This window comes from Limulus polyphemus, unplaced genomic scaffold (genome assembly GCF_000517525.1).
Source record: "Limulus polyphemus unplaced genomic scaffold, Limulus_polyphemus-2.1.2 Scaffold340, whole genome shotgun sequence".
Lineage (NCBI taxonomy): Eukaryota > Metazoa > Arthropoda > Merostomata > Xiphosura > Limulidae > Limulus > Limulus polyphemus.
The window spans coordinates 26,233-46,016 of NW_013665950.1; the positions used below are offsets into that span (position 1 = coordinate 26,233).

Genomic DNA, 19,784 nt, shown 5'->3' on the forward strand with positions numbered 1-19,784 from the left:
AGTGCGCTCAGACTGTATAAAGTTTGAGAACCACTGGCTTAAAGTCTCACGCAAGTATTTCAAATACTAACCCTCTTCAACTTCCTGAGCTTACTCTCATGCAAACATGCCATCTACTATTTTACTTCACAATACCTTCTGATAAACATTCAGTTATTTTTGTTCTACTTATTTGCTCTTAAAGAAACATCATACATACTAATTTTCTTTGTCAGCAAACTTTTCAGCTACATATCATCTTCGCAGATATTTATTCTAACACAAGTATTTTAACCTATCAATTTCTCTGTCAGCTTCTAGTTTTCTTTGTCATCTTACGGAAACATAAACATTTCAGAAACTTCGTAGTTTGTTGTTTAAGCGATAATTACTTTTATTACAGAGTCATAACATTTAGTAATTCATAGCATCAAGATCTTTTTTATTAAAATTACTTTTTACTGTATTTTTAACACCTTAGCAAGCTTGTACGTACTAATAGAATCCTTTCTCCTTCTATAAAGCATCATTAAAATGCATACTTTATGGGACACAGTTGATGTAGAAATAGATTTTCAAAACACAGTCTAGAAGGAAAAAACACGAATATATATTCGTTTGTTTACTAAAACCCTTTGAAATTTCATTTCATTTCATAACTCAATGAGAACTTATCTTATTAATAAGAATTGTTCTTATGAGTGCCGAGATGAGTTGAAATTATTTGTGGAGGTGTACAACGTCAATTATAAAACTGTATCTTCTAATGAAAGTCGAGTTTTCGTAGTCCCATAAATCGATCTGTTTTTACACTACTACCTACATTTGAACTCAAATTCAACTGTTTTCTAAGCTATACACAATTTACACTAGTCAAAATGCTGTAGGTCAAACACATAATCTCAGCTCTTTGGAGTTTTTAGAAATATACGCCCCCCCCCAGTGGCACAGCGGTATGTCTGCGGACATTAAACGCTAGAAACCGGGTTTCGATACCCGTGGTGGGCAGAGCACAGGTATCCCATTGTGTAGCTTTGTGCTTAATTACAAGCGAATAGAAATATACCTATTATAACATTTTTAAAATTAAAACAAACAGATACATTTGTGCATTATATGAATATATGTTTCGTTTATATGAAAAAGACATAAACTCAACTTAAGGGACGTCGTATTTTACAGTATTTAGTCTGGATACAGAATATACAAAAATAAGTTGGATATAAAATTTGGAAGATAGATAATACCTTATAGAACAGAATATACACATCTATATTTTAATTTGTATTTGCACTGTGCATATGATTGTTTAACCTAGAACTTGTTTAGAATGATATATTCTTTAGCAGTGTATGGTCCAGTTGAAGTGTTATTCCCTATCTCTTTTTCCTTCTGTAATACCAAAGATATTAAATATATTTTTGTAAAACAGCAATAACTTGTATGGGATTAAGAAACAGATAGGAAGTTCAAATTTTATTTAAATGTTAATTTTAACAAACATTAGTGTTCTTTTACAAATTATGATAAGTTTCATGTAAAGCTCGTTGATAGTATGGCACATACACACACACATATATTTCACACTTATATTTATGTCTCTATAATGCATATAAAGTATAGTACCCGTGTTTGATGCATGTTGTTAGTTGTTATTCAAGCATTTTTATATAGTAAACAGAGAGAGAGATGCATTACTTTTCTTTATTTCAAATTTAAATTATATTTATAACCCAGGACTAGGGCAACAATTAATAGGTGACACTGATATTTTTAACTCATTTCCATTCTATCTCCAGACGTTTGTACACATACATAAGAAATAATAATGATAAAATACACAGTTATCTGTAAATCATGAAATTATCACAGTTAACTATACAGTTTTTCATATGAAATTATGCTTTTCGATCTAGTACTTATTAAAGAAAATGAGTTAAGATTATAGCTGTCATTGACGAAAAAAAATGTATCAAGAAAACGAAACTTTCGTGGTTTTTTGTGCAGTCACAATGAGGGAAACAACTTACTAAAAGTTTCCGTAACAACGGAATATTTACAAGTATTGTTAGTAAATGCATTATAATAGTTATGGTCAAATCCCACTATTTGGTCCGAAAAAACATAGCTCAGAACTACCTTTCTTCTAGTCTATCACATCAAAAGAAAGCATGGCCAGCGCAGATAAAGCTGGCTAGCTTTGCGTGAAATTAAACAAACACACTGAATAGTAAACTGACAAACAACAATTTATAAGCACAATGAAGTGGCTTTATTTTATTCAGTCGAAACAAGTGATATGTTCCCAAAAATATTATGCTTATAAGTCGTTGTTTATCAATTTACTATTACCTTAGCATAATTTGCTTCCATACATAAGTAAAAATACTTAATATTGTGAGTAATAATAACCATAAACTTAATTGTGAAATAATTTACGACTCTTGTAGATCTCTTTAAAAAGTGAACCATATCTCTAAAAATCTTTATATTTATTTCAAATATTGATAAAAGAGTAAGCCACATAAAGATGTGTACAATGAATCAGCATTACTATAGATCTCTGTAATTAAGTAAATCACACTATTTACCTGTAAAAGAACTGAAGCCCGTTACAGATCTATAACACATGTAACCCAAATACTTTTGGAAAAGGATTCAGGCTTTTGTAAATTTCTGTAGAAAGTAAGCCACGTACAATTTATTTCCAGTACAAATCAGGCTTTTTGTAGATCCCCGTAAGGAGATAAGTCACATAATATATTTTTTTTTGAAGAATTAAAGACTCTTGTATATCTCTAGAACAAATATAAACCATACAATTTATGAGTAGAGTAACATATTATTCACGAAATTTGCTATAAGGATGTAAACCACATAAGTACTGGATATCTGTTGGAAATCAAAGAAAAAGTTTTATTTCATGATACCAATAAATCACGTGGGATGAAAAACTTCACAAATCACAAAACAAGAAATCCAGTTATTGTTATGGTGTGAACGCCTTCTACAAGCTGGCGAAGCATGATTAAATTTGTCATAACACATCATGTTAGTCTATTATATTTTTAACACTGCTTTCTTACTCCAGTCCCTTAGGAATTTTCAAAAATTAGAAGAATGCCCAATAACAGCATCTCAATCACACCATATTCGTCATATCCACTGCAGACGACGCGTGTCGCTCAGTTCAGAACTCTTTAGGTCAGCTGGGATACAACAGTAGTGTTGTATAAGCCATTTGTTACAACAGCAATTGTTTATGACAAATATAATTAATTATAATCATGCTTCGTTAGCTTGTTAAAGGCATTCACATAGTAACAATTGTTGTTGTAACAAAGGGCTTTAAATGTGGCTGTGGCATCAAGGAAGTTTATCTAGAGAGCGTAGCAATCAACGGGATACTTTTGTGGAACAACTTTTCATGTGGAAAAAGTTTTGAAGTGATTCAGCACCAGCTAATCGAATGAAGAAAATACCAACAATATTATTTTTCGTACTAGATTATTTACAGTTCTTTTCTGTACTACAGAACAATATATTAGAAAAATCAAGAGTTATCTTAGTACACACAGCAGTGAGGTTAGTATGAATATAATACTCATACTAAGTTCAATATTGGGCCAAGCGTGGCTCAACAGTTATCATGCTAGACTGTGGCTTTGAGGGTCAATTGTTTTTGTCCCTTTACCATAAAAGCGTGTTCCCCACTTAAAGTGGCCAAATCTGACTATTCAATTTCAATAGCCCAAGGGTTGTCAGTGGGTGCAGTTTTGCACGAATTTCCGAAACAAATAAATAAACAAATTCAATATTATTTAAGGGTAGAAAAGACACTGGTTAGGCTATTACCTTTTTGATATTCGAATAGACTGATAGATTTAGAGAATTTAAATTTTCTAGTTCCTTCCAAAATATTAGTGTGTTCATTTACTCAGTATAGATTACATAATTAACATAGGCACTGCAGGATATAAATAACTTTATATATCCTTACATTACATATTCTAATACTATAAGCCAACCCTTCTGAACTTTGACCTTTGGGCAGACTTTCTTTGGCAAGATCATCCTAAAACGCTCTGGCGGATCGAGACGGTCTGTGCTATTGTTCTAAGGGCATCTAACTGGATTTTGCCACGTACTAAATAAAACGTACATGTTAATGTATTAAATTTAACAAATCCAGTTTGTATTTTAGTTATTTATAGTATTAGCTAGATTGATATATAACATTAAATTTCTTAAATAAAAATAACTACATTGTCCAAATGTGATAGGCATGGTACATGAAGCTTTACGTGTAAGATTTCTTCTTTGGTGTTTGGTAATTTCGCTAAGCAGGTTCAACCTCGTCAGGTTTTCTAGCAGCGAGAGTACCCAACTGAAGACCCAGAACAAAGTGATCATAGAAGGTTTTTGTAATTTGTCTCTGTTCATAATTAAGATTAATTATTGTTGGTTTTTATTATTATTGTAGAATTATAGCAGCACTTCTGGTAGAAATTATTATACAAAAAACGTCCGCAAAGACTATTGGGAGATCTTTTGGTGTGAGCGTCTTTTGAAGGCGAAGTGTGATTATAATTAATTGTATTTATTGTAACATAATAGTACATACTAGGCTTTTTATATTTATACACATTACATTCTTTATTCGATTCTTTAGGATTATTCCCAGAAAAAGATTGCACTATAATATTTTATACCCACTATGACAGCCACGTCCACTGCCGGCCACGTGTTTTCGTTAATACCAGAGCTAAGCAGTCGGCTGGACTACAACAAGCATAATATTGCTTTGATGTGCATGCCTTTTGATAGTGAAGCGTAATTAGAAGCAATTCTATTAGTTATAAGACAATAATATTAAAGTTATTGTATTTTTAAAAAGTATATTCCTTATTAGGACCCTTAGATGAACTCCAAGATTATAATCACGCTTCGTCAGCAAAAGGTGTTCTGCGAGAGACAATCAATTGTAACTGGTGAGTGGTTGCTCTCCCTTATTCAGTAATTACTATCAGTTACATTTTGTCGTAATACACATGAAATACGTGTTTTAAAAGTTAAAAGTACTGTCATCAGAATAACCAAGTACTCGTCTTACTAGTTTAAATTAGTTATATCGTTGTAACTTTGTTATAAGACAATAAAGTACTTCATTCACATTTATAAAATCTACGTATCAGAGTAAAGTATTCATAGTGTTCATCAATTACTTTTTAACAATTGTAAGCTATAGAAATCAGTGTAACACATCCAAGGCGTTCGTAAAGTGATTTTCAACAATAATGAAGTATGTATTTGTAGAATTCATCAAGTACTTTTAATAACTACAAAATACAGTAATCAGAGAAATGCATTAAAAACATTCATAAGAACTTTGTAACAAATATGCATGATGGCTACCAGTGTAACGCATCCATAGAATTCATCAAGTGCTTTTTAAACTAGTCTAAAGTATAGCTATCAGTTTAACATATCTACAGAACTTATTAAAGGCTTTTTAACAAATGCAAACTATAGCTATCAGTATAAAGTATTCATAGAATTCAACAAGTGATTTTCAACTATTATAACGTAATCAGTCCAGGGAGTTCATAGAATTCTTCAAGAGATTACTTACAATTACATGGTATAGCTATTATTGTAAGAAATTCACAGTTTTGTAGTAATTATAATATATAGCTATCAAAGTAACGCACACATATGTTTAATCAGGTACGATTTACCACTTGTAAGTTACCACTTACGTTGCAACGCATTCGTAGAATTCAGCAAGTGCTTTTCAACAACTAGAAAATATAGCAGGCAGTAAAATGCATTCCTAGAGTTCATCAAGGGCTTTGTAACAATTATAGAGTTTAGTTATCAGACAGAATTCAGCATTGACAGAATTCATCAAGGGATTTGTAATAAATATAAAATATAAAGATCAATATAATGCGTTCGTGGAATTAATTGGGTTTTAATTAACAATTATAAAAAACAGCTATCATAGTTACACGATTATAGAAATCACCATGTGATTTTTAACAGTTGTAGAAAATAGCTGTCAGGTAAAGCATTCATAGAATTCACCAAGTGATTTTGTAAGAATTGTGAAGCATCGCTCTCACTGAAGCGCATTCGTAGAATATATAAATGCTTTCTAATAATTATAAGTTATATCAGTATAACATGCCCATAGAAATCCCCGAATGCTTATGAACAAAAGAAAGTATGGTTATCATTGTAACACTTTCATAGAATTCATCAAGCACCTTTTAACAATTGTGAAATACAGCTATCGATGTAATACATTTCTAGAATTCATCAAGTGCTATTTAAATGTATATCAATCAGGGTAATGAATTCATACCATTTAGCAAGTTGTTTTTTTACAGTTTAAAAATTATTTCTATCAGTGTACTGCACATATCGAATTCATTAATGCTTTTTATTTACTATAAGGTATATATATCAGTATTATACCTTGATAGAATTCATCAAGAACTTTCTAACGATTATAAAGAATTAATCAAGTGCTTTTTAACTATTATAAAATGTAGCTATGATTGTAATTCATTCCTAGAATTCATCAAGTGCCTGTTAACTATTATGAAGTATAGCTATAAGGGTAACGCATTCACAGAGCTCATCAAGCGCATTCTAACTATTATTAAGGCCCTCCAGTGTAGCTTTCAATGTATCACATTACAAAATTCGCCAAATGTTTTTCAACTATTATAAAGTATAGCTATCAGTGTGAGGCAGTCATAGAATGCAAGAAGTGTACAATTACCAATATAACACATATAATTAATTAAGTGATTTTTACAAATTGTAAAGTATACTTACATTGTAACGAACTAAAAGACTTCAGCAAGTGTTTTTTAACAGTAAGAAACTATACCTATCTATTTAACCTATTCAGAAAATTTGTAATGTGCTTTCTAACAAATTTAAATGATAGCTATGACTGTAACACATCTATAGAATTCACTACGTACTTTTTAACAGAAGAAAGTATGCTTACAAGTGTAACACATTAAGTATAGGAAACAGCGTAACGCAATTGTAGAATACGTCAAGTGTTTTATTAAAATTCTAAAGCATAGCTAATAATGTTACACATGCATAGAATCTACAAATGGTTTCTAATTGTTGTAAAGTATAACTACCGCTGTAATGCTTTCATATAGTTCATCAACCCCTTTATAACAATTCTAAATTATAGCTATCAGTAAAATACATTCATATAGTTCATCAACCCCTTTATAACAATTCTAAATTATAGCTATCAGTAAAATACATTCATATAGTTCATCAACCCCTTTATAACAATTCTAAATTATAGCTATCAGTAAAATACATTCATATAGTTCATCAACCCCTTTATAACAATTCTAAATTATAGCTATCAGTAAAATACATTCATATAATTCATCAATTACTTTGTAACAATTCTAAATTATAGCTATCAGTAAAATACATTCATATAATTCATCAATTACTTTATAACAATTCTAAATTATAGCTATCAGTAAAATACATTCATATAATTCATCAATTACTTTGTAACAATTTTAAAAGATATATATCAGTGTTGTGCATTTGTAAAAGTAATAAATTATTTGCAATAAACATATAATATAATTAACAGTATAATGTATTCACAGAATTAATAAAGTGCTTTTTTAACAATTATTAGATATAGTTATCCACGTAATGGACTCATGTAATAAATCAAGTGCTATTTATCAATTATAAAGTATAACTATTACTTTACGGCATTCATAGGATTAATCAAATATTTATTTACAATTATAAGTTACAGCTATCAGTGTGCTGCATTCACAGAATTCATCAAGTTCTTTATATCAATTGTAAGACGTAGCAATCATTCCATCACATTAATAGAATTCACCAAACATTTTAATAACTATAAAATATTGTTATCCATAGAAAAAATCATATAATTCATAATGAATTTTTAACAATATATAAAGTATAGTTATCAGTGTAATGCCTTGATAGAATTCATCACGAATTTTTAATGATCATAAAACTCATCAAGTGCTTTTTAACACTTGTAAAATATAGCTATTAGTGATTTCATAGGAATTATGAAATACAGCTATCAGTGACACGCATACGTAGAATTCATAAATCCTTTATAATAATTATATAGTAAAGTTATTAACGTAAATGGATTCATAGAATAAAAGCAATGTTTTTAGCAACGATAAAGCATAGCTATAAAGGAAAGGTATTCACGTAAGTAATCAAGTAATTTTTACCAATTGTATAGTGTAACGTATTCATATAATTCAAGAAGTCTTTTTAAGAATTTGGAAGTATAGCAATCAGAGTAACCTTTCAGTAAATTTAATAGGTATTTTTAAACAAATTTCCCTAATAGCTACCGGGGTAATATATCCCTAGAATTCAACAAGTGTTTTTTTTAAAGTTATATATAAATCCTATCAGAGTAAGGCATTTACATAATTCAGCAAGGGAACACTTTTGATGTATAAGTGTAAGACATTCATAAAGCTCATTAAGTGTTTTTTAACTATTAGAAACATAGCTATCAGTGTATCGCATACACAGATTTGCATAAAATGCTTTTGCAACATTTATGAAATACAGCTATCAGTGTAGCGCATTCGTAGAACTAAAAAACGCTTTGTAACAAATATAAACTAAGGCTATTAATACAATAGCTTCAGATAATTCAAAAAGTGATTTTTAACAACTATAAAGCATAGCTATCAGTGTAACGCATTCACAGAATTCGTCAATGATTTTTAACTATTCTCAAATATAGCTATCAGTGTAGGACATTCTGAGAATTCGAAAGTTGTTTAACAATTATTAAGTATAGCTATCAATGTAAAACAGTCATATGATTAATCAGGTGCTTTTTACCAATTGTAAAGTACATTGTAACGAAGTTATAAAATTCAGCAAGTGTTTTTTAACATTTGGAAAGTATAGATATCCGTGTACTTAATTTTGACAGTTTATCAAGTACTTTTTAGCACATTTTAATAATAGTTATGATTGTAATGCATCCATATAAATAACAAGAGCTTATTAACAAATTAAAGTACAGCTATCCGTTTAAATCATTCATATAATTTATAAAGTGCTTTTTAGTAGTTATAAGGTACAACGATAAGTGTAACACATCTACAGAATTCATCAAGTGCTCTTTAAGAGTTGTAAGGTATAGCTATCAGTGTAAGGCTTTCACAGAATTCGAAAAGTTATTTCAACAATTGTAAAATATAGATATCAGTGTAATGCACTCATATAATCAATCAAGAATTCACATAATTCATCATGTGTTTTTTCACTATTAAAAAATATAACTATCAGTGTAACTCACTTATATAATTAATCAAGTGATTTTTACCAGTTGCTAAGTATAACTTACATTGTAACCTATTCATAGGATTCGGCAAGTGTTTTTAAATAACTGAAAACTAAACATATTATTTAGAAAATTTATCAGGTATTATTTGTAACAAATTACATTAAATAACTTTCGATGTAACGCATACATAAAAATCACCGAGAGGTTATTAACAAACGAAAATGCAGCTATCATTGTAAATCGTTCCGAGAATTCACCAAGTACTTTTTAGTAATTGTAAGTAACGCACTTATTTTGATAGAGTTCTTCGAGCGCTTTTAAACTATTATAGAGTGTAGCTATCAGTGTAATGTATTCACAAAGTTCATCAACTGCTTTTAAATATTATAAAAGTATAGCTTTCAGTTTAACGCATTTATAGAATTTATTCAGTGATTTTTATCAGTTGTAAATCATAGTTATCAGTGTAATGCATTCACAGAATTGAAGATTTTTTTAAACAATTATAAAGCATAGCTATGAATGTAACACGGCGTCAGAGGCTACAAGGGCATTGATGGCATGGGAATCCGTCTCAGCAAGATTTAACTCCAAGGGCAGGAAGATAACCATCATCCAATGCTATGCACCAACCAACGCGGCAGATGAAGAAGAAAAAGAAAACTTTTACAGTTTTTTTGCAGTCCCTTATCGACCGGACTCCAAGAAGAGACATGAAGATCGTGATGGGCGACTTGAATGCTAAGGTGAGAGACGACAACACAGACAGAGAACTCATCATGAGCAGACATGGCGTAGGCACCTGCAACGAGAACGGAGAGCTATTTATAGACTGCTGTTCTTTCAACGACCTAATCATAGGTGGCACCATCTATCCTCACATAGAATCCACAAGACCACTTGGACATCATCAAATGGGAAGACGGACAACCAGATCGACCACTTCACCAATGACCGCAAGTGGAGACGAAGTCTGTTGGATGTCAGAGCAAGGCGCGGCGCCGACGCAGCCTCAGACCATCAGTTGCTTGTGGCAACACTGAAGACCAAGCTGAGATCCTCCTGTGATTCTTCAGGCAGACCACACCATAAATTTAACACTCAGTTTTGAAAGATGGCAAGAAAAAAGAAGAGTTCAACTGTGAAGTCAGAAACAGATTTGAGGCACTGACAGATCTGGTAGAAGAGACAATAGAGAACCACTGGGCTGAATTACAGAAGACATGGAAGACCGCTTGTACCAAAGTACTGGGAAAGAGGCAGAGAGAGCAGAAGGAGTGGATGTCGAAAGAAACGTGGGAGAAGATACAGAGAAGAAGAAAACTGAAGCAGAAGATTAATAGATGTCAGGACCAACAACTGAAGGGAGACTTAAGAGCAGAGTACTGGGAAACAAACCGAGAAGTGAAAAGAAGTGCAAGACACAACAAGAGACAATACATACAAGGTTTGACAGAGGAGGCAGAAGCGGCAGCTAGTCAGGATAACATGAAGAGACTCTATGAAATCACGCGTGCCTTGTCAAGGAAGAGCTTCAACCCAAGTAAGCCAGTCAAGGACAAACAGGGAAGAACCATCACAAGCGATGTAGAACAGAGAGCACGGTGGGTAGAGCATTTTGAGGAGATTCTGAACCGACCAAACCACCAGCTCCTCCTGACAAACCACCAGCAGAGGAGCCCCTACATGTCATCACCAACCCACCAGCCAAGGCAGAGATCATCAAAGCCATCAAGTCCTTGAAGAACGGCAAGGCAGCAGGTCCTGACGGCATCCCACCGGAAGTTCTCAAGACAGACGCGGCAGCAACATCAGAGACACTACATCCTCTCCTGCAGAAGATTTGGGAGCAGGAGCAACTGCCCACCGACTGGAAGCTTGGGTACCTAGTGAAGCTGCCCAAGAAAGGAGACCTTTCCCAGTGCGGCAACTGGCGAGGAATCATGCTGCTGTCCATTCCCAGCAAGGCACTGACTAGAATCATCCTGGAGAGACTGAAAGAGGTGCTAGACAAAAGACTGAGATCAGAGCAGTCAGGATTTAGACAAGATAGATCGTGTACTGACCACATCGCCACTTTGCGCATCATAATCGAGCAGTCCATTGATTGGCAGTCTCCTCTGTATATGACCTTCGTTGACTTTGAAAAAGCCTTCGACATCGTCGACAGGGAAACCATCTGGAAGCTGATGCAGCACTACAGAATTCCTCTGAAGCTCATCAGCATCATCCAGCAGCTCTATGAGGACTCGTCTTGCCAGATCATCCACAATGGAAAGCTGACAAGCCCCTTCCCAGTGAAAACCGGAGTGAGGCAAGGTGTATGCTGTCTTCCACAATGTTCCTCATCGTCATGGACTGGATCATGAGGAGAACGACTGAGGGTAGCGCCACCGGCGTCCAGTGGACCCTCACCAAACAGCTGGAGGACCTGGATTTTGCGGACGACGTCAGCCTTCTGTCCCACAAGCAACAGCATGCACAGTCCAAGCTCACCCAGCTCGCTGAGGAGGCAGGAAAGACCGGCCTGAAGATCAACACCAGAAAGAAGGAGGTGATGCGGCTGAACAACAAACAAGAGCGCCCACTGCAGCTGCAGGGAGAAGACATCAAGGAAACAGAGCGCTTCTACCTTGGAAGCATAGTAAGCAGAGACGGCGGCGCAGACGAAGACGTTAGGAGCCGGATCAACAAAGCAAGACTCGCGTTCAACACCCTGCGACTCCAAAGCCTTATCCCTGCGCAGCAAGATCCGCATCTTCAACAAAAATGTAAAAGAAGTCCTCCTGTATGGGTCTGAGACATGGCGAGTTACGAACACCATCACCAACAAGATACAGACGTTCATCAACAAGTGCCTGCGACACATCCTAAACATCAGGTGGCCAGAGAAAATCTCAAACACAGAGCTATGGAAAAGGACCAACCAGAACCCAGTCAGCCAAGACATCAGGAAAAGAAAATGGGTCTGGATTGGACCCACACTGCGAAAACCAGTCGACAACGTTACAAGGCAGGCCTAGGACTGGAACCCACAAGAGAAAAGAAAAGCTGGGAGGCCAAAACATACGTGGAGGAGATCGGTCGGGAGTGAAGCGAAGTCCGCCGGAATGGCGTGGACCCAGCTGAGGAGAGCAGCCCAGAACAGAGTCCGTTGGCGAGGTGTTGTTGCGACCCTATGCTCCACCGGGAGTCTACATGATTAAGTCAAGTCAAGTCAATGAATGTAACACATTCACATAGTTGAACTAGAGTTTTTGAACAATTTTAACGTATAAGTTATATTGCAACCTATTCGTAGAATTCAACAAGACTTTTTAATAATTGAAAAACATACTTATCAGTGTCACGGATTCATGGGTTTTGTCAAGTGCTTTTTTAACAGTTATAAAGTATATTTATCACTATAATGCATTCCTGGTCGTTTTAACAGTTGCAAAGAATAGCTGTCGGTGTAAGGTATTTACAAAATTCAGTAAGTGCCTTTTAACTATCACAAGTTATAGCTTGCAATGTATTGCATTCACAGAAACCAGTGAGTTATTTTTTAACTATTATAAAATATACCAATCAATGTAGAGCACTCATATAACTAACCAAGTGCTTTTTACCGATTGTAAAGTATAACTTTCTTTGTAACATAGTCATAGAATTCAGGGAGTGCTTTAAACAATTAAAAAGCAGAGATAACAGTGTAACTTATATATAAATTTTATCAAGTGCTTTTTCAAACAAAGTTCAGTAACAGCTATCAGCGTAACGCATCCATAAAAATCACCAAGAACTCATTAACAAATAAAATTATAACTTTCAGATAAATAATTCATAAAATTCAGAAAGATTTTTAGTAATTATGGAGTACAGCTATCAGTGTAGCACATTCACAGAATTCATAAAGTGCTTTTTATCTATTCTGAGAAATGGCTATCATTGTAACCTATTCATAGAATTCATCAGCTAATTTTCAACTATTGTAAAATATAGGTGTCATTCTTTGGTATTTACAGAACTCAAAAAATGCTTTTTAACAGTTAAAGTAGGCAAGGGATTCATACAGTTCAATATGCATTTTTAACACTTATAAAGTATAGCTTTAAATGTACAGCACTCATATAATTAATGAAGTGCTTGTTGTAAATTGTAACGTATATCTGACATTATAACGTATTCCTAGAATTCAGCAAGTATTTCTAACAATTAAAAACTATCACTGTCAATGTAACGTATACACGAGTTTCATCAAGTGCTTTTTAACAACTGTAAAGTATACCTATCACTGTAATGTATTCATAAAATACATGAAGTATTTTTACTGACTATCAAATATATTTTCTATTGTAAAGCAATTATATAATTTACTAAAACTTTTAAAAAATTGTAAAGCATAGTTATCAGTATAATGCAGTTAGAGAATTCATAAATGCTTTGAAATAATTATAAGCAATGTAACGCCTTCATAGAATACATCAAGTACTTTTCATAACTACAAAATATAGCTATCAATGTAAAACAATCATATAATCGATGCTCTCTTTTTAACAAATATAAAGTATAGTTTTAACATTTATGAAAATAGCTATTACATTGATTCATTCACAGAACTCGTCAAGTTCTTCTTAACAGTTGTAAAGTATAGCTGACATTGTAATTCAGAGAATTTCATCAAGTGCTTTTAACTAGTACAAAGTGCACCAATTAGTTTAAGACATTCACATAATTCATCAAGTGCTTTTGAAAAGTTGTAAAGTATAGCTATCAGTGTAACGACATTATTTAATTAATCAAGTGCTTTTTACCAATTGTAAGGTATAACCTACATTGTAACGTATAAACTCTGTAAACGTTTGGAAAGTAAAGAAATCAGTGTAACTTATTTAAAAAAATTATCAAAAGATTTTTAAACAAAATTCAATAATAGCTTTCAGTGTAACGCATCCATAAAAAATCACTAAGAGGTTAATCAAAAATATAAGTATAAACATCACTTTAACTAATTCACAGTATTCATCAAGTACTTTTTTAACTATCACAAAATATAGTTATTAGTATGAGGCATTCACAAAATTCGAGATGTTTTTAAGTATAGCTATAAAAGTATCGCAGTCATAGAAATAATCAAGTGCTTTTTTAAACTTGTAAAGCGTACCTTACATTATAATGCATTCATAGTTTTAAGAAGACTTTTTAGCCGCAGTGTAGCGGCTCGTAGAATGTCTCCGAGTTTTACAAGTACAAACTTTTAGCTCATAGCCCCGTTATCTCTTGACCGATTTGAAATCTAATTACAGTTTTGGACTCAGAAGGGCATTCCCTTTTGATTGGTTTATTTGATTACGCCCAAGGTCTCATAGATTAATTTACTCTAATCCTACCTAAAAGAATTTCAATTTGAGGGTAGGTTGGTAGAGATCCTAATGAGTAATAAAATCGAATCAGGTATGCGCGAGCCCCATGCTTGGTATTGCTGGTGCACAAAAATATAGTTAATAAAAAGGAAAAAGAAAAAAGGTCACATAGATAAATTTACTCTAATCCTGCCTGAAAGAATTTCTAGTGCCGCGGCTACTGAGGATTCCCTCTTATTATCAATTATTTAACACAGCTAACAGTTTGATGCATTAATAGAATTCATATAGTGCTTTATAGCAATAGTAAAGTAAAGCTATCAGAGTAACACATGCACAGAATTCATTAATTGCTTTTAAACAGTTCCGTAGTAGAGTTTCAATTTTACGCATTCAAAGCTACACAATGGACTATCTGTGCTCTGCCCACCACGGGTATCGAAACCCGGATTTTAGCATTGTAAGTCCGCAGACCAACCGCTGTGCCACTATAAAATGTAGGTGATAGTGAAGCGTATTCATAGACTTCATCAACTTCTTTTCAACACTTGTAAAGCACACTAATGAGAGTAACAGGTTCGTGATTTTCATAATTGTTTTTTAACAGTCGTAACATATAGCTATCATTGCTTTTTAACAACTGTAAAGCAGAGATTACATACTTTCGTATAAAAAATTATGGTTTACTTGTTTAACATCTTTAAAATATACTTATCACTGTAATGTATTATAGGATTCTTTAAGCGCCTTTTAATACTTATAAAGGATAGCTACAAGTGTATCGCAATAAAAAAGTTTATCAAGTGCTTTATATAATTAATCAGATGTTTGTTTTTTAAATTATAAATTATGGTTAAAAGTTTGACACATTCCCAGAATTCATCAATTGGTTGTTAAACGTAGTACAGTATAGTTATCAATGTAACGCATTCACAAAATTCATCAATTGCTTTTTAATAATCAAATAGTATAATTATCAATGAGACACATTCCTATGTGTGGTTCTTATTAATTGTAAAATATATTTTATGTTGTAACGTATTAATAAAATTTATCAAGATACTTTTAACAATTTCAAAATATAGTTTTCGGAATAAAACATTCATAGAACTTATCAAGTGCTTTTAACATCCGTAGAATATGTCAAGTACTTCTTCTTATCATAAAGTATAGCTATTGGTAGAGTACGTTGCGTTAATAGAATTCATCAACAGCTTTTTAACAGTTTAAAAGTAAAGTAATGAGTTCAGTGCATTCATCGAGTGATTTTTGAAAATTATAAAGCATAGCTATCAGTGTAACATATTCATAAAATTCGTAAGTTCTTTATAACAATTGTGAAGTATAGCTATCAGTGTGAGGCATTCACAGAATTCATCAAGTGTTTTTAAACATTGTGAAGTATAGTTATCAAGGTAACCTATCAAATAAAATTAAACAACTGCTTTTCAGTACTTGTAAAGAATAGTAATAATTGCAATAGGTTCATAGAATTCATCAAATAGTTTTAATTACTATAAAGTATAGTTTTAGTGTAATGCAATCATCGAATTCATCAAGTGATTTTGTAAAATTATAAAATATAGCTAACCATCATTGTTACGCATTCACAAAATTCATCAAATTCATCAAGTACTTATTAACAGTTAGTTGTAACGTATACCTTTTCCCAATAGTAATATATAGTTTACATTATAATACATTCTTAGAATTAATAAAGATGCTTTTAACAATTACAAAATATAGATATCAGTCTAACATTTCATATAATTCATCGACTACGTTTACTAACTATAAAGAAGGTTAGTTAACAGTGTGACTCATCAAAGAATTCATCTAGTTCTTTTAACAATTACAAAATATAGTTATCAGTCTAACATTTCATATAATTCATCGACTACTTTTACTAACTATAAAGAAGGTTAGTTAACAGTGTGACTCATCAAAGAATTCATCTAGTACTTTTAACAATTACAAAATATAGTTATCAGTCTAACATTTCATATAATTCATCGACTACTTTTACTAACTATAAAGAAGGTTAGTTAATAGTGTGACTCATCAAAGAATTCATCTAGTACTTTTAACAATTACAAAATATAGTTATCAGTCTAACATTTCATATAATTCATCGACTACGTTTACTAACTATAAAGAAGGTTAGTTAACAGTGTGACTCATCAAAGAATTCATCTAGTTCTTTTAACAATTACAAAGAATAGCTATCAGTGTAATCATTCATAGAATTCATCAAGTTTTTTCACAATTGTAAAATATAAGTATCTATGTAATTCATCACAAGATTCAACAAGTGCTTTTAACAGTTATCAAGTATATCTATTTATAAAACGCATTCATTGCATTTAACTGCTTTTTAACAGATTTAGAGTATAGTAATAAGTGCAATGTATTCGTAGAATTCATCAAGTGGTTTTAATAATTATATACTATTGCTATCAGTGTATCATATTCATAGACATCTACATTGCCTATTCGTCAGTTATCCTTTCCCAGAACAACAAAGAAATTGCAGTCGAAAATAGAACTCTAGATATGGAATTACTTTTAAACGAATACAAGATATCACATACAGAAACATTAAAACAATTCAACTAAATTACTAAAAAAGGTCGAGCCCACCAGGGGTAGCAAAACGAGATTTTTAGCGTTATAAATATACAGACTTACCGCTGAACCACCTGGAGGGGGGGGCAACTCAAAAGAACAAATTATTTGAAAAAAAAGAGAATTGTAAAATAACCGATTTTTTTTCAGGCGGCTCTGTTTCAAATACTGTTGTTGTCGAAACTACAAGTTTAACGATAAGCGCTTACATTTACAATCACTTTTAAATTAAATGTAAGATATTACAAACAGAAACATTATACGACTATACTATGTGTACTAAAATTACTTTACTAAACAGCCAAACAACATTAAAAAATAAATTTAAAATAACTGAAATTTCATTATAGATAACTCTGTTTAAATTGCTAATATACACAGTGTTTCTGTTCTAGAATGTTAAATAGTTTCTAATGCTTCAGATAGTTCGTCATATCTAAAACAAAGACAATAAATTACCAATTAATACTACCTGTGATCCTATTTTTAATCTTTCGATCAAATTGTGTGGTATAGCTATAAAACTGATTCTTCAAGACTAGATGTGCCACTTGGGAAAAAGTTCGAAACGGCTCCATACTCCACTAATCAGGTTTCAGCTGGATGATGACGAGCTAGCGTGCTCACTTGGAGATCTATACATCCGGGTTCTTAGCGCTATGTTCGACTCTAGGCCTGAGGTGCTGGCCCACTCGCGTGTGCCCGAACGCCGATAAATATTTAAGTAGTTGCTGCGTGGTGAATAATTTATAAAGTACTGTGTACACATGCCAAGGATTAGCTTCCTCAGGGCGTTTAATTAACATTCCGGAAAGCAAAAAAAGACTAACATAACATGTGATCCTAGCAAAGAAAGATGTTTTCTGCTACAAGCGGATTATCTCAGATTGATACGGAAAGCTCGGCTTAAGTTCCTTTGTAAAGCCTACCGCCGGTACTGCAGTCTCAGGGGCATCTATCCCGTTTTGTTGTAATGTCATATTCCATTTGTATTTAGCGATGAACTGCTTACTTCGAGACTTGAGTAATATTTGGAATCAGTTTCATCTCCTAGCAACTACTTTTCATTCGAAAAGTGATTATCATTGTTGGTTTGTAAATGCAGGAAATACACAAAAATGTATTTGGAGCCTTAGCTTCCAGACTGCTGAAGGATGCGCATCAATACGAATGTTAAGAGATCATATACATTTTTGTGTATATTTCAGTTTTTGCCATTGTATTCAAGTTTGTATCACTGTAGTGTTTTTTGTTTCTTTATTTGTTTGTTTATCTAATTAAAAGCTCAAATGAAATATTTAATTTTTATATATACATATGGATGAAATAAAACATATGCACAGAGATATATTTTCATGCTTTTATAAACCTATGTTCCTTCTCTAAACTGTACATGTATGTCATGTACTTTTGTTTGTAATTGAGCATAAAGCTACACAACGGACTATCTGTGCTCTGCCCAACGCACGTATCTAATCTCGGTTTCTAGCGTTGTAAGTACTCAGACATACTGAGCCACTGGGGAGCATCATGTAAGGTTATCTATATATCTATTGGTATGCTTATTGTTTATTTTTTATATCTATGTATCTTCTTACAACGATGCATATGGATCGCTTATTTCTATATATTATTCTATGTAACTATTCATACATTTATCTCTATGAATCTATATGCTTATGTTTACTTATTCGAACGTACACGATGGAATAAAGTTAAAGATCTAATAAATATTAAGCAACTAGAAAGTATTGAAGTTGGAATACATGTGATAACAAAAAAAAATCCGGAAACCAGCATTCTTAGAACTTTTATTTCATCTATCTCAACTCTTTTCATAATTACATTTTTATACCGAATGTTATTTTGGAATTGTTTTTGCGATTTTAATAACATGTTAGTGATTCCACTGCTTTCTGTGTTGATTAATACATTTTCAAATCCAAAGAGATATTTTAAACAGAAAACTAATTAATAACTAACAAAACTATTACAAAACAGATATTTTAGGTTAATTTTGTAATAGATGAAAACTTTTATTTGTAATACATGTATACACATATTAGGATGACCCATATTTTTGAAAATCAAAATTTTATACTCTCAAGCTATTACTTTTTACTAGAAAACAATACCTGTGAAATTTCAAGAAAATAGAAATTTATTTACTGATGTTTCACAGGGGTCAAAATTAAATTACAAAACTTAAAGGTTTTGTTTTCTCAGCAAATAGTTTTCAGAATAATGGAAAAAATCGAAAAGGAATCAAGGTTGATATGAATGACACTGAAATGAGGATTGTATTTGTGAATGAACTGTTTATTGTTTGTGTGTTTATTTTTATTTTCAGAAATGGTTGAATACCGAACTCACACTCTTCTTAAGGCTGAAATCATCTATCTCAACTCTTTTCATAATTACATTTTTATACCGAATGTTATTTTGGAATTGTTTTTGCGATTTTA

General features: G+C 32.4%; 1 pseudogene; it reads left to right on the forward strand.

Moving 5' to 3' along the window:
• Window positions 1-12,149, forward strand: part of LOC111085341 — a 32,811-nt pseudogene extending 20,662 nt beyond the window's left edge.
• Window positions 12,150-19,784: the final 7,635 nt, after the last annotated feature.